Genomic DNA, 14,466 nt, shown 5'->3' on the forward strand with positions numbered 1-14,466 from the left:
CCATAATTTCACCACCAGCAGACAAGACAAATAACATATTTGCTGGCAGGAGACAAACTGTAGCAGAACAGAAATGGTGCTGCATGCAACAAATAAGAGGTTAGGATAGAAAACGATACCTAAGCAGCCCAGTCTCACTCTCCCTTTCATACATTGAATCACCTGGGTATGGAGGGGGAAGGGATGCACAGAGCTCATAAACATAATCAATGTAGCCTACATTTATCAATTGAGAGCATAATGAATGTGGTTTGATGATAGGCATGTTAGAAGGTACATTAGTCATCCCAAGCTGACAAAATCCAAAACTGCGATCTAAATTGGATTTATTTATTTACTTACTTACGCAAAGCAAGTAACATGTAAACAAGTTACATAGACTGCCCTATAAATTCACTCTTTGGAAGGCTCTTCAATATACACTGGTAAAACACAATATTAAAAACAGCTCTCTCATTTTGCATTTCATTCTCAGTGTAAATAGAATAGTAGCAAGGAAAATAAATATTTATGGAGCTTTGTAAAAAAAAAGGTAATACTTATAAAATTATAAAACTATTTCTTATATGAGCAAAAAGAGCATCTTAGCCTTCTTCCCAATAATCTTCTGTAACAGAAAGCGAATTAAGTGGTGGGGTGAGAAACACTTCACTAGTAATGCACACTGGAAGGAGGAAGGATAGAGAAAGGATTTTGCCAAGAACCAAGGCAGACCCCCTGTCTCACCAAGGAGGGCTATCTAGTCCCCCTCCCCAATTACCTGACCCTGGCATAGCCCAAACGTGTTCAAAGTTCATCAGAATCTCTCCCTCTGAAACAAGCTATTTACACCTGCTTCCTGACACTGTGTCACAATGGAATTATTTGGAGGTGGGTCTACCCAAAGGGGCAAGTCACCTCTGTGGCCTGTGAGTCCACCCTCACTCTTTGAGTAAACAAACTGGAGGTGTGCCATGAGAATACTCAGAGTGACGAATCCCAAGACTGAACTGTGGGGCTCTGGGTTTGTCGGTGGTGACCAGCTCCGCATTGTAGTCAGGGGGTCCTGGTGTATAGTTCTTGCTGGAGGAAGCAAATCTTTGGGAGATGCTGTAGGATGGCTGGTGGCACAGGTAAACATCTGGTTCAGGTATGGTATTCATTGCCGGGCCAGGCCCTCTCACCAGGTCTTTAGCATAGCCCCACACAGAGGCACTGGATGCCATTGAGAGGCAGGGAGCTGCAGGTTTGACAGGCAGCTTTGGACCCAGTGTCTGTGGAAGGGTGTATTGGTTGGGTGCTGGGTTTGGGCTGCTCACCCAGTAGTGCGTTCGAAGGCCCATAGTGTACGCTGGTGCATTCGACTCTTCAAGTGGGTGTATCTTCTCCACGTAGTACTCATTTGGGGCAGGCGTACAAGATATAACTGCAAGCCAAGAGCAGATAGGAGGTGACACCCCCCACTTGGTGCTCCCCACTGTCGAGCATGTGGATAAACCTGTGGATACTGTTGGGAATCAAGCCTTTATCAGGAGAAACTGGCAACTCTCCAGGCACCTGGCTTGATCTCCTGATGACCTCCCTGTCTGCATTGCTAGGTCGCGATAGGCGATCCTTCTCAGCGTGAGAAGAACACACCCCTCTTTCCTGCCCCCCCCCCGGCAGGGGAAAGAGATAGACAGAAACGTATTTACATGCCTTTATTTCTGTCTTTGCAGCGTTACAGAAAAACACGACTGCTCTCTTCAAACTCCAACAGCCGAGAGACAAACTCCACCTGTACTTCCTGTACAGCTCATATTACACTCTCAGCTAATTCCGGCGCCCTCTGCACTGTGAATTGACTGTCCCTCTGTTTCCCATGGAACAGTCCCAACATTCCCATTATGTTTTGCTTTCAAGCTACCAGCTCGCGGCCGCATTGCTTCTATATCGTAACATACTCCCCCATATGAATCAATGTGCGCTGCGAGCAAAGCGTGATCCAGAGAAGAAAACAAACAGTTGTTATACATATAACACTCCCCTGTTGTTTCAGTTCCACCCTTGGAACTACCCGCCACTGGTTTCCCCAGTGTACCTCTCTGGTAGTCTGACTTCCAAGGAATGAGTGCATCTGCATGACCTTGGCTAGGGAATGTAGTGTTACACTTAGCAACTCCCTGTTGTGTCTTTGTCTCTGACTTAGACACAGCTTCAACCTGTCTTGACTTGTCAACAATAGTAACACACGCAACAGCTAAGTTAGCAAACTCTTTTGAATACCTCTTGGGTGGTACACCCTTTGTAACTCTCTCAGACCTACGTATGAGGTGCTGATCCTCTTTGCTCACTGGTTCAGTCTCAGGACTCTTTGGAGAACCAGTTCCAATAGTAAACAGTGGTTCATCCTTCATTTGTGAAGGTCTAGCCATTGTGTGAGATTTCCTCTCAATGACTGTGTCAACTGAGCTCTTTGAGCTATCACTGTCACTCTGAGTACCACTGTAATCAGTAAAATCATCATCAACATCTGAATTGTCCTCAGTGGGAAATGTGTGAACAATTACTCTCTCCTGTTCAGGAGCACTCTCTAGAAATTTTTTGAGAATCACCTGACCAGATTCAGACAAAATTACTCTGTAGAGACCCTTTTCATAACCCACAAAAATGCCTCTAGCATTCTTTACTCCACCTGGAGCTTCTGTCTTCACATGAGACCCAAAAACCTTAAAATGGGCAACACAAGGTTTTCTACGGAACAGCTTCTCAAAAGGAGAACTTCCCAAATCTTTTGAAACCTTTCTCAATCAAGACTAACAATAACACAATATCGACTCCGCCCAATACTCATGTGGCAAATGTGAACTCAGCAATTGTGCCTTCATGCCATTTTACAATTCTTTGTTCACTTGCACACAGACACTTCTGTTCCATGCTTCTGCAGAAACAGCAGTCTTGTGTCTTGTGCCTTATCCCTTTCTTATCCAGGAAATCCTGAAAATCCTGTAAAAGAAAAACTGGCTTTTCATCTGTGAAAAGACAATCAATGTTAGCATTATGAACATTCTTAACCTTGTCACAAAATTCTTTAAACCTTTCTAAGGCTTCTTGTGGTTTCTGCAATATATATACCCACACATAATGAGAGAAATAATCCACACACACAAGATAATATCTTGCATTGCCTCTAGATGGTGCTAGAGGACCAATCACATCAGCATACACTCGCTGAAAAGCTTTGATTACTTGCGTCGTCTTCTGGACGTTTTTTTTTGGGGGGGAGTTATTTGTCCTGTCTTCAAGCTTTTTATGATGGAGGACCTCTGTAGCCACCCCCAACGACACGATCTCAAGATGGAAGGGGAGGGAACAGCTGCAGTCGCCTGCAATTCCTGCGCAATGTTTGCCATCTTGCCAAAGGTTGCAGGCAGCTTTACCTGCAGTAATTGCATGTTGATTGCCCTTTTAAAAGACAAAGTCCAGCAACTGGAGGAACATGTAGCTACGCTCCAAAGAATTAGAGAGCTGGAGCTCTTCTTGGAAGCAACAGAGCACACCGTCTCCACCAAGGAGGAGACAGGGGACTCCCCCTGAGAAGGAGGCTAGTTCACCAACACAGGAGCCAGATATATGGAGAAACGTGACTCAAAGAAGTAGGAGGCCCAGGGTTCACTCTGATTGTTTAGAAATACACAATCACTTTGAGGTCCTCTCCCCTAGCATGGAAGACGAAGAGCAGACTCCATTTGAGGATCTCTCCCTCATTACAGTCGATCAGGTATATGAAGACGAGGAGCAAAGTCAGTCCTCAGAGAATGTGCAGGATGTTAGGATATTTCCGTTCCACCTTAAAGGGAGCAGGCTTTGGGGAGTCACAGAGTCTGCGCATGTCCTGATCACAGGATGTTTTTGTTCAGATATTCCTTTCGTTTTTGTCAGATGGTCAGAGACGCTGACTGAGAATGGACGTGTTTTCTTTTGTTCTGTTCATGTTCTAAATAAAGTCTGTAAAAATGCTCTTCTGCTCTTCTGCGGTGCAAGCTTTTGACTGTGCTTTCTGCTGAAAGAGGGTGCACCAAGCCCTGGAATGTGGCTAGGAATTCCAAAGGCTTTGTGCCCCTAACTGTTGGATCCATTAGTGTCCATCATGAGCCCCCAAGCCGGAGTTCTGGATGTCCATCGGCCTCCCGTAGTCACGCAGATCCAACAGTTAGGGGCACAAAAGCCTTTGGAAATTCAGGCTGCATTCCTAGGCTGGTGCACCCTCTTTCAGCAGAAAGCACAGTCAAAAGCTTGCACCGCAGAAGAGCAGAAAAGCATAAAGTCTGTAAAAATGCTCTTCTGCTCTTCTGCGGTGCAAGCTTTTGACTGTGCTTTCTGCTGAAAGAGGGTGCACCAAGCCCTGGAATGTGGCTAGGAACTTCCAAAGGCTTTGTGCCCCTAACTGTTGGATCTGCGTGACTACGGGAGGCCGATGGAATCTCCGAACTCCGGCTTGGGGGCCGTGATGGACGTTATCTCCCTGGCAGTTTCCCAACAACAAGGTTTCGGGCCCAGATTCATAGCACCTACAGGAGAGTAAAGCTGCAACAGACTGCGTTTGAGGTATGTTGGGGGAAAAGCGAAAGGAAAGGGACGCTTTTCTGTTTTACCTCGCAAGGAGCCTTTGATCTCCGGCAAGGCCTAATTGGCCTGCGAGCTGAGCCAAAAAGGCTTCGTGATTAATGGCTGCCAAGATAAGGAGTCTCTCGAGTTAAAATAGACTCACGGCTAATTGTAAAAGCTGGAATGGAGTTTTTCCACGCTTTTGAAGCTTCAGAGGCCACTCAGTGCCCAAAGGCAAATGCTGAATGCCCTAAGTTGGATGGGCAGAATTATGAAACCTGGGCAAAATGGTGTGAGAGTTTGCTGCGTCAGTTTGGGGTGTGGCATGTCGTTTCTGAGCCCCCTCCGGTTCCTCTGACAGAGAGATGGAAATCGCATGATTCGAAAGCGATAGACGTAATAGTCCTATCCGTATCTCTTGAGGAAATTAAGACGCTGGCTGGCAACACCACTGCACGTGGGATGTGGACTGCTTTGATGAAAGCTCACAAGCCAATAATCCCAGCCCAGAGTTTGACTGCATCGGAGGTCCTAGCTGTTTCCCAGAATGCGAATGAATGTAGGGATGCTGAGGGCACCGGTTGCAAGCTGCAGGGGGAGCTGACCGTCACGTCATCCCAGGCAGCATTCCAGCCTCCAGGGGGAGCCAAGGAGTCGGCAGCTGAGAGCTCTGGTTCTCGTGAGAACCAAGGCCATCGCCTTTGCAGAGGCCGGAAAGGCAAAGGTAAACACAGGCAGCCGCCTGCAGATGGCCAGGAGCAGAGGGAGGGTGAAGAGCCCGCGCAAGGGAAAAACAAAGCGTTGTTTGCTGGCTCAGCTTCACCAAAGGCTAAAGGCACGTCTGCTGACCAGAAGCAGGGGGGCAAGCTGCAAAAGCCCACACCAGTGGAAAACAAGGGTTTGCTTGCTGTAAGGACTGCTCCAACAGCCAAAGGCAGCTTTGTTGTTGATTCAGGCTGTACGCGCCACATTTCGAAGGATCGCCATCTCTTTATCTCCTTCAAGCCTCAGGAAGGTGAGATCCACCTGGCTGATGGAAGGACGTTGCAAATTGCAGGAGAAGGGACTGTGAAACTTGCAAGTCTGCACACTACCATCAGTAATGTACTTTTTGTTCCAGGAGCTGCAAGCAACTTGCTGAGCGTCCCACAGCTTACTGGGCGTGGTTTTCAGATTTCCTTCAAGAGGAGCATCTGTGTCATCAGTAAAGGAAAAGAGGACTATTTGCATGCAAAGTTTATGGATGGTTTGTTCCATATATCTTATGATGACACTGCTGTTGTATCTAAGGCTGATTCTTGTTGTGTTGCACAAACTAACAAAGTTCTTCATGCAGGTTGCATTCACGATGCGCATCGAAGATTTGGTCACCTCTCTTGGAAGGCACTGGCCAAGATGCCAGAGGTGGTTGAGGGTTTGAACATCAAACCCTGTAAATTTCACATGAAGTGTGTATCTTGTGCAGAGAACAAAGTGAAGGTTGCTCCAAAAGGCAAGGAGTCTAGCAGGCAGGCTTCCAAACCCTACCAGCTAGTACATGCGGACCTGGTTGGTCCACTTGCGCCCTCTTTAGGAGGAGCAAGGTACTTCATGATTCTGATTGATTCTTTTTCCAGGTACATTCATGTGTATTTGCTCGAACAGAAATCGCAAGCGTTTCCGAAGTTTAAGGCATTCTGTGCTTGGTTGGAGAATGTGCACGGTAAACGTATTTCTTCTTTGTTTACTGATCGGGGCGGGGAGTTCACTTCTCAGCAGTTTGAAGCTTTCCTGACTGAGAAGGGAATCCAGCATGACATGTCAACGCCCAGATCGCCATGGATGAATGGTCTTGCGGAGAGAGCAAATCAAACATTGCTGCAAGGAATAAAAACCTTGTTGCATGATGCCAATCTCCCTGATAAGTTTTGGGGGGAGGCTCTGGGGAATTTTGTTTACGCGTTTAATCGCAGATTGTCATCACCCATTGGTTGTACCCCCTATGAGAAGATGTTTGGCAAGAAACCCAACACCAAACACATGAAAATCTTTGGTTCGGACATGTGGGTACGCACACAACAAACCAACAAGCTTGGGAAGCGTGGGGCACATGGTTTGTTCATGGGGTACGAAAAAGGTGCATACAGGGTATGGATGACTGACTCTAAGTCCATTAAGTTCACAAGGAGTGTTGAGTACAATCCTAAGTGGGGGGAAAATGTGGGAATTTTCCAGAGTTACCCAGAGGAGGATGAAGGTGATGTCAAGCAAGCAGCTAAAGATGAGAAAGCTGCTGCTGATGATGATGAGGATGAAGATGATGATGATGATGATGATCAGAGTTCGGATTCCAGTTCAGTGGGCGGCGCTGCTGCTGATGTCAGTGAAAGTGATGACACAGCAGACTACCAGAGCGCAAAGGCCTCAGTCAGACCATCTGATGCGTCTGACAATGAACTGGAAGAACCACTGTTCACCATTGGTCACTTTTCTCCTAAGAAAGAGGAGATGAGTCCAGAAGACTTGCGTCTAGTACGTAGATCTGAAAGGGCGACCAAGGGCAGACCTCCAAAGAGGTATGCTGATGAGTTTGCTAAGACAGCAACTGCTGTTCTTGGTAGCTCAGAGAAGGTATGGGAACCTTCAAGCTTCAAAGAGGTTCAGGAGTTAACCTCTAAAGATGCTGAGCCTTGGCTTAATGCCATGAAGGCTGAAGTTGATTCCTTGAACAGGAACCAAACTTGGGAACTGGTACCGGTAGTCCCAGGAATGAGACTGGTTGGCAGCAAATGGGTCTTCAAGGCCAAGACAGACCAGAATGGCAAGGTAGTCAGACACAAAGCCAGATTGGTTGCCAGAGGTTTTTCACAGGTACCAGGACAGGATTACCACGAGACCTACTCTCCCACAGTCAAATATGAGAGCATACGGCTAATGCTCAAGATCGCTGCGGAGGAGAAACTGCATGTTACCCATCATGACATTAATACAGCTTTTTTGTACGGGGTTTTGGGGGAGGAGCTGTACATGCTTCCACCTGATGGGATGGAGATACAGAAGGGAATGGTCTGTAAACTGCGGAAATCCTTATATGGTCTCATGCTTCCACCTGATGGGATGGAGATACAGAAGGGAATGGTCTGTAAACTGCGGAAATCCTTATATGGTCTCAAGCAGAGTGCCAGGTGTTGCAACACAAAACTCACTGAGACATTGCTTTCTCTAGGTTTTCACCAGGGCAAAGCTGATCCATGTGTGTTTGTCAAGGAGGAGGGGCAAAACAAACTGTATTGTTTATGTTTTGTTGATGATCTTCTGATGTTTTGGAAGAATCAGGCATTTTACCAAAGCACCCTAGCTCAACTGAAGGAGCACTTTGACATGAAGGATCTTGGTGAGGTACCCAACTATCTTTCTCTGCAGGTGGAGAAGGACCAAGCAGGTAATTTTCTGGTACACCAAACACAGAAAATTGCTGATGTATTAACCAGGTTGAATTTGGTTGATGCAAACCCAGCAGACACACCGATGGTGACAGGTTACCAGGTAGACAGTACTGCTGAAGCGTTTTCTGACACAACGCTATACAGATGCATTCTAGGCAAGCTAAATTTCATTGCCAGATGTTCAAGACCTGACATAGCTGTAAGCTGTAATCTGCTTAGCAGACATGCCAACAATCCTACGGTTCAGGATTGGAAAGCTCTGAAGCGCATAGCCCGCTATTTGAAAGGGACTATGCACTACAGGCTGAGGTTCACCAGTCAGAAGACTGGAGGTCTTGAAATCTTTGCAGATGCAAGTTTTGGAAGTGACACCACGGATGGTACAAGCACTTCTGGAGTATGCTACATGTACAACCACTGCCTGTTTGACTGGTTGTGCAGGAAGCAGACAACAGTGAGCCTAAGTTCCTGTGAAGCAGAACTCAATGCTCTGTCATTTTCACTCATGGATTGTGAATGGTTGATGCAACTGTTTAAGGACATCAGAGTGTCTGTGAAATGTCCTGTACAAGTGTATCAAGACAATAGATCTTGTTTGGCTTTGCTGAACTCGGAGAGTTGCAAGCAGAGAACCAAGTACTTGCAGATTAAGCTACATCGTGCAAGAGAGTGTATTCAGAAAGGACTGATTCGGGTGTCCTACATGGCAGGAAATGAAATTCCTGCTGATCTGTTGTCTAAGGTTGTTAACAAAGAACAACTTAAGGTTTATGTACAAAGGTTGCAATTGGGTGAACCACAGGTACAACAGGTTACACGGAAAGGGGGAGGATGTTAGGATATTTCCGTTCCACCTTAAAGGGAGCAGGCTTTGGGGAGTCACAGAGTCTGCGCATGTCCTGATCACAGGATGTTTTTGTTCAGATATTCCTTTCGTTTTTGTCAGATGGTCAGAGACGCTGACTGAGAATGGACGTGTTTTCTTTTGTTCTGTTCATGTTCTAAATAAAGTCTGTAAAAATGCTCTTCTGCTCTTCTGCGGTGCAAGCTTTTGACTGTGCTTTCTGCTGAAAGAGGGTGCACCAAGCCCTGGAATGTGGCTAGGAATTCCAAAGGCTTTGTGCCCCTAACTGTTGGATCTGCGTGACTACGGGAGGCCGATGGAATCTCCGAACTCCGGCTTGGGGGCCGTGATGGACGTTATCTCCCTGGCAGTTTCCCAACACAGGCGACCTTGGAACGGACAGCTCACGGAAGAACCCCGACCAAACCCAAGAGGAGGCGTGTAGTGGTGATAGGGGATTCCCTACTGAGGGGAACAGAAGCAGTGATCTGTGGGCCTGACAAGATGTCTCGGGAAGTGTGCTGTCTCCCCGGGGCTAAGATCCAAGATGTAACTGAACGACTGCAAGGAATCATAAAACCCACTGACAAATACCCCTTCCTCTTGGTTCATGTGGGAACCAATGACACTGCAAGCAATAGCCTCCAGAAGATCAAAAGAGACTACGAGGCTCTCGGCAGGAAATTGAAGCAACTAAATGCACAAATTGTCATCTCATCTCTCCTCCCAGTTGAACGACGTGGCCCAGGGAGAGAGGGGAAAATAGTGGAAGTGAACAGCTGGCTTCGCAAATGGTGTAAACAGGAACGGTTTGGATTCTTAGATCACGGACTGCAGTTTCTTGAAGATGGACTTCTGGCAAGTGATGGGCTGCACCTCACAACGGTTGGGAGAAATGTTTTTGCCAAAAATCTCAGAAACCTCATCAGGAGGGCTTTAAACTGACTAATGTGGGGGAGGGAGACAGTGCTCCTGAAGGTAGGAGACTATCAATGAATGAAGATGATCATCCAAATGTCATAGACCAAATGGAGCAAACAGCACGTGGACCTAGTGGTGGGAGGAAAAAATCCTTAAATAAGAGACACGGGGGAATGATTAATGGACTTCAATGTCTGTACACTAATGCGCAAAGCATGGGAAATAAACAAGATGAGCTTGAGCTCTTGGTACAGCAAACTAAGTATGACATAATAGGCATCACTGAAACCTGGTGGGATAAGTCCCACGATTGGAATGTAATAATGGGGGGATACAATCTATTTCAGAGAAACAGACCAGACAAGAAAGGAGGAGGAGTGGCGTTATATGTCAGGGATGTGTATACCTGTGAAGAGATCCAAGATTTAGATCCTCAAAGCCAAAGTGAGAGCATTTGGGTCAAAATTAAGGGAGAGAAGAATAACAGAGACCTCATTGTGGGAGTTTACTATAGATCCCCAAGCCAAACGGAGGACATAGATGATGCCTTCCTGGAACAGATGGCCAAGCATGCAAAAGGAAGGGAGATAGTAGTAATGGGGGACTTCAATTACCCGGATATTTGTTGGACGTCAAACTCAGCCAAGAGCATAAGGTCAAACAGATTCCTCACTGGCCTTGCAGACAACTTCATTGTCCAGAAAGTGGGAGAAGCAACAAGAGGAACAGCCATTTTAGATCTGGTCCTAACCAATGTTGATGACCTGGTTAGTGGGGTAGATGTGGATGGATCATTAGGCGCGAGTGATCATGCTCTTCTGAAGTTTACTATACAGCGGAAAGGAGCAGCCAAGCATACTAGGACTCAATTTCTTGACTTTAAGAAAGCCGACTTCATAAAACTTAGGGAAGTGCTGGGTGAGATCTCATGGACAGCAATACTAAAACATTCCTTAATTTTGCAATATTTTTGTAAATAGTCCTTAAATTTTTCCCAATCTTCCTCTGCCGACTCTTCTCCCTGGTCACGGATTCTGCCAGCCATTTCTGCCAGTTCCATACAGTCAATCAGCTTCATCTGCCATTCTCCCAAAGTGGGCAAATCTTGCGTCTTCTAATACTTTGCAATAAGTATTCTTGCTGCTGTCGTTGCATACATAAAAAAAGTTCTGTCCTTCTTTGGCACCAATTGGCCAGGAGAAAGGCCTCTGTTTTTTTCAGGAAGGTATACTTAAATACCTTTTTCAGTTCATTATATATCATCTCCCAGAAAGCCTTAATCTTTGGGCACGTCCACCAAAGGTGAAAGAATGTACCTTCCATTTCTTTACATTTCCAACATTTGTTATCGGGCAAATGATAGATAGATTTTTGCGAGCTTGACTGGGGTCATGTACCACCTGTAAATCATTTTCATAATATTTTCTCTTAAGACATTACATGCCGTAAATTTCATTCCGGTGGTCCACAACTGTTCCCAGTCAGCAAAATTAATATTATGTCCAACATCTTGTGCCCATTTAATCATGACAGATTTAACCGTTTCATCCTGAGTATTCCATTTCAACAGCAAGTTATACATTTTTGACAAAAATCTTGGTTTTGGGTTCTAACAGTTCTGTTTCCAGTTTAGTATTTCCCACCTGGAAGCCAACTTTTTTATCCAAATTGTAGGCCTCCATTATCTGATAATAATGGAGCCAATCTCTCACTTTACTTTTTAATTTCTCGAAACTCTGTAATTTCAGTTTATCTCCTTCTTGTTCCGAAATTTCCCAATATTTCGGCCATTTGGCCTCCATATTGAGCTTTTTCTGGGCCTTTGCTTCCATCGGTGACAACCACCTTGGGGTTTTATTTTCAAGTAAATCTTTATATCTTATCCAGACATTAAACAATGCTCTTCTGACAATATGATTTTTAAATGCTTTATGTGCTTTAACCTTGTCATACCACAAGTATGCATGCCACCCAAAAACGTTATTAAAACCTTCTAAATCCAAAATGTCTGTGTTCTCAAGAAGCAGCCATTCTTTCAGCCAGCAAAATGCCGCTGATTCATAGTAGAGTTTAAAGTCTGGCAGGGCAAATCCACCTCTATCCTTTGCATCAGTTAATATTTTAAATTTTATTCTGGGCTTCTTGCCCTGCCAGACAAATCTAGAAATGTCTCTCTGCCACTTCTTGAAACAGTCCATTTTGTCCAAAATTTGCAATGATTGAAACAAAAATAACATTCTTGGCAATACATTCATCTTTATAACAGCAATTCGACCTAACAAGGAAAGCTTCAAGTTTGACCAAATTTCTAAATCTTTTTTAACTTCCGTCCAGCATTTTTCATAGTTATCTTTAAACAAATTTCCATTTTTAGCTGTCATATTAATCCCCAAGTATTTCACTTTCTTAACCACAGTCAAACCTGTTTCATTCTGGAACTTCTCTCTTTCCAATGATGTTAAGTTTTTCTCCAAAACCTTAGTTTTTAATTTGTTCAATTTAAATCCTGCCACCTGACCAAACTCTTGAATTAATTCTAATACTCTTTTGGTACTAGACTCTGGCTCCTGTAACGTCAAAACTAGGTTACCTGCAAATGCTCTCAATTTATATTGTTTAGCTCCAACCTGTATACCTTTAACCTGCCGGTCTCTTCTGATCATATTGAGCAGAACCTCCAGGACCGATATAAAAAGCAATGGGGAAATTGGGCACCCCTGTCGTGTTCCTTTTTCTATCTTAAATTGTTCCGTAACCACATTATTTACAATTAATTTAGCCTTTTGTTCAGAATATATTGCACCTATACCATTTTCAAAACCTTGGCCTACCCCCATACCCTGCAAGTTCTTTTTCATAAAACTCCAAGATATATTATCAAAGGCTTTCTCTGCACCCACGAATATCAAAACTGCTTTAGTGTTTATATTCACTTCTAACTTTTCCAAAATGTCAATTACGTTCCTCAGATTATCAGATAAATGTCTTCCCGGCAGAAAACCCGCTTGGTCCTTATGAATCTCTTCAATCAGTACTTTTTTCAGCCTCTTAGCCAAAATATCAGCAAAAATTTTGTAATCCACATTTAATAAGGATATGGGACGGTAGTTCTTAAGTTGAGTCTTTTCAGTCTCTGTTTTCGGTATAAGTGGTTCCTCTTCATCCTGGAGAAGAGTGACTAGTGGGGTGCCACAGGGTTCTGTCTTGGGCCCGGTCTTATTCAACATCTTTATCAACGACTTGGATGATGGACTCAAGGGCATCCTGATCAAATTTGCAGATGACACCAAACTGGGAGGGGTGGCTAACACCCCAGAGGACAGGATCACACTTCAAAACGACCTTGACAGATTAGAGAACTGGGCCAAAACAAACAAGATGAACTTTAACAGGGAGAAATGTAAAGTATTGCACTTGGGCAAAAAAAAATGAGAGGCACAAATACAAGATGGGGGACACCTGGCTTGAGAGCAGTACATGTGAAAAGGATCTAGGAGTCTTGGTTGACCACAAACTTGACATGAGCCAACAGTGTGACGCGGCAGCTAAAAAAGCCAATGCAATTCTGGGCTGCATCAATAGGAGTATAGCATCTAGATCAAGGGAAGTAATAGTGCCACTGTATTCTGCTCTGGTCAGACCTCACCTGGAGTACTGTGTCCAGTTCTGGGCACCACAGTTCAAGAAGGACACTGACAAACTGGAACGTGTCCAGAGGAGGGCAACCAAAATGGTCAAAGGCCTGGAAATGATGCCTTATGAGGAACGGCTAAGGGAGCTGGGCATGTTTAGCCTGGAGAAGAGGAGGTTAAGGGGTGATATGATAGCCATGTTCAAATATATAAAAGGATGTCACATAGAGGAGGGAGAAAGGTTGTTTTCTGCTGCTCCAGAGAAGCGGACACGTAGCAATGGATCCAAACTACAAGAAAGAAGATTCCACCTAAACATTAGGAAGAACTTCCTGACAGTAAGAGCTGTTCGACAGTGGAATTTGCTGCCAAGGAGTGTGGTGGAGTCTCCTACTTTGGAGGTCTTTAAGCAGAGGCTTGACAACCATATGTCAGGAGTGCTCTGATGGTGTTTCCTGCTTGGCAGGGGGTTGGACTCAATGGCCCTTGTGGTCTCTTCCAACTCTATGATTCTATGAAATTTTGGTAGCAATTTCTCCTTTGCATATATCACCAAGCCTCTCTTTTTAACTTTGTCATACGAAATAAATTCTTGTCCCAATCTCTTATTAATAAGCATTTTCCTGTGTAGCCTCATTACATGTGTTTCTTTTAAACAAATCAAGTCCAATTGTTCTTTCCTTAATACATGAAAAACAGATTTCCTCTTCCGAGGGGAATTCAGTCCATTACAATTCCAGGTTAAAAGTTGCAGAGCCATGGTAAGTTACTTAGCTTTCCCTCCAACTGCACCGAGTTGTTGTTGTTCTTCTGTCGGTGGTGTGTCTTTCCCTGGGCCCGGGAATCCAAATGACAAGTTTGCTATGTCTAGAATTCCTTTTCCTGATGCAGTCAGCTCCTCTCCTGATTCCACTTCCTTCTGTAAGTCCTCCTCGTGATCTTTCAGAAACTTGTCTGTATCATTCACTGTCCTTATTCTTATTTTCCTTCCTTTGTATTTAAAAGATAAACCTTGGGGAAATTCCCACCTGAAGAGTATTTTATTTCTTCTAAGTAGGCCGACAAGATCTTTATAATA

At 44.7% G+C, this 14,466-nt stretch overlaps 1 pseudogene across 1 annotated transcript in view; it reads right to left on the reverse strand.

Moving 5' to 3' along the window:
* Positions 1 to 920: 920 nt before the first annotated feature.
* Positions 921 to 14,466, reverse strand: part of LOC308578010 (protein CIMAP1C-like) — a 32,974-nt pseudogene continuing 19,428 nt past the window's right edge. The window contains exon 5 of the transcript in view: positions 921 to 1,405. The product of the transcript in view is annotated as a protein CIMAP1C-like (transcript). The remainder of the gene's footprint in view (positions 1,406 to 14,466) is intronic.

This window comes from Podarcis bocagei (assembly GCF_964188305.1).
Source record: "Podarcis bocagei genome assembly, chromosome: W".
Taxonomy (NCBI): Eukaryota; Metazoa; Chordata; class Lepidosauria; order Squamata; family Lacertidae; genus Podarcis; species Podarcis bocagei.